General features: G+C 27.2%; 1 pseudogene; it reads left to right on the top strand.

Annotated features, from left to right (window-relative positions):
• Positions 1 to 1,169, top strand: LOC149055037 (uncharacterized; annotated as a pseudogene).
• Positions 1,170 to 2,423: the final 1,254 nt, after the last annotated feature.

Raw genomic sequence — 2,423 nt, 5'->3', positions numbered from 1 at the left:
ATGTACCCAGACAAGGGTAAATACCATAGACATATAAATATATAGACTGCGCGTTCCGTATCCCTGCATGTACATTTTGAAATATCAACATCTGGTGAGAGAGACAGACTATAACTACACCTCACATGGAACAAAAAATACACAGAACATGGAAAAAATGGTACCTTTTTTAAAAATATATTGTACACATAAGACAAAATATTATATTTTTTTTTTGTACTACAAACTACATAATAATTTATATTATAATAAATATAAAAAAATAAATGATTAATAATAATTATAATATAAATTTGTAAATTTGTTTATTATATTTATATATATATTATATATAATATAGAAAATGCATTAAAAGATATAAAAGGTGTAACTTTCATAATATTTAATTTTCTTTTGTCGTTATTACCACAAACAAATCGTACCATAATTAGTACAGAAGATACCCTTTTAATTATGTTGATGAAAGTTAAACTAGGTCTAACATATTCAGCCCTTAGTACATTTTTTTCAGTCCATAGAACTACCATCAGTAGAGTATTTTCTGAATGTTTACTTATTTTAAGTCATAAAACAAATAATTTAATTATCTGGCCAAGTAAAACAACTATTGTAGACACATTACCAGAGGTTTTTAAAAAACATTACCCTCATTGTAGGTGTATCATTGATTGCACGGAAATAAGATTTGAGCAACCTCAAACAGTTCAACAAAGAGTTTGCTTGTATTCCCGATACAAAGGTGGTTGTATACAATTAAAGTATTAGTTGCAATTACACCAAATGGTATGGTTAGTTTTCTATCTAAAGCATACGGAGGTAGGTCTAGTGATAGTTTTATCACCAATGATTCCGGATTTTTAAATAAGCTTGAACCTGGAGACCAAGTTCTTGCCGATAAAGGTTTTCCTGGAATACAACCAGGTGTTGAAGGTCAAAATAGTATACTAGTTATGCCCCCAATGCTTCATAATGGTAGATTTTCTGAAGAAGAAGTTATAAAAACATTTAATGTTGCTAGTGTCAGAATACACTTCGAACGATTTTTTGCAAGATTAAAATCTTTTAATGTTTTGAATAAAATAACAACTGATCTTTTACAATACATTGATAATTTATTACTCATTTGTTGTGTATTGGTAAATTTAAGTTCACCAATTATAAAACAGTAGAATTAGTTTTGATAAAATATTTTAAACATAAGAATATGTATTATATATTATGCTAATTATTATTACTTAACAAATTACTTATTATTAACTAAATATTATAATGTATTTGATTGGTGACATAAATTTGGTAAATAAAAAGAAAAGTAAAATTTATCCAATATTGGAATAATATTTTCTAAAAAGGTTAAATCTTTTTTAATTATTAATAACAAAGGCTTAATTTCATTAAAGATAAATAAGTGGCAATCATTTAAACCTGTACAATACAGTAACATTTGTATTTGTGTATAATATATATGACTATATTTTAACCCAACTTCACCATTTTTAACTTCAATATAGCTTAAGTTTGATTTTCCTGTTAATTGGTCAATTATAGATTTATGTTTGCATGAGCTGGGGCATTTAATTTCTAAAACTTAAGACATTTTTCCATTTTTTAATATCAAACCATCAGGACTGGCACTAATCCATGGTCTACAAATATGAACAACCAACCCACTTTTAACTACATCAATGTTGTACATATCACAGAACTTATTAAATGCCTTGTCTTCAGTTTGTAATCCATATTGTATATTACTGGCTCCTTTTCCTACAATTACAGTTTCATTTAATAAAGATATTGCTAATTTATTTTGACATTCTTCAGACATATTCCTTAGTGTTTTTATTTTGTGTGCTTTTAAACTTGCTGATATTCGCATCTTTCGGTTTTGTTTCCAAGATAAATTAAGGGACTGATCGAGTGTTTGATTAAAAATTGATTCTATCATTGTTTCATTAACATTAAATATTCTCATAGAAGTAAGTATGCTCAGTTAATGTTAGTGGAAATGCAGAATAGAATTTAGGAAAATCAGATTGAACTTGCTTGATGATAATATTGGACAAAAAATCATTGTAACTATCATATTTTAAGCTTTGTTCAATATTATCTATAATATTATTTAAGATATTAGAGCATTGTCTATCAACTTCAGAACGTTGATCTGAACACAAATTATAACTTAAACTACATGGCAATGAAAGTATATTGTGGTTTTGAATGAAATCATTATGGCTCAGAATAGGAACGTTAATATTCAATTGTTTTTGAGGGAAAAGATCTGATATTTTTTTGCCTTTTTTATATAAACTTTCACAATACTCTGCGGGTCTTCCCCATTGCTGTGGCTCATCAGTTTTTGAAGTTCCTTCTTCGGAATTAACATATATAATAAGGGCAGCTATGTGTTTACATTTAGATCCAGC

The sequence above is a fragment of the Diuraphis noxia genome, unplaced genomic scaffold (assembly GCF_037042655.1).
Source record: "Diuraphis noxia isolate RWA-SAM2 unplaced genomic scaffold, SU_Dnox_SAM2 contig0005, whole genome shotgun sequence".
Classification (NCBI taxonomy): domain Eukaryota; kingdom Metazoa; phylum Arthropoda; class Insecta; order Hemiptera; family Aphididae; genus Diuraphis; species Diuraphis noxia.
Note: the sequence above shows the minus strand (reverse complement) of the source record. Positions and strands in the feature narration are given on the sequence as shown.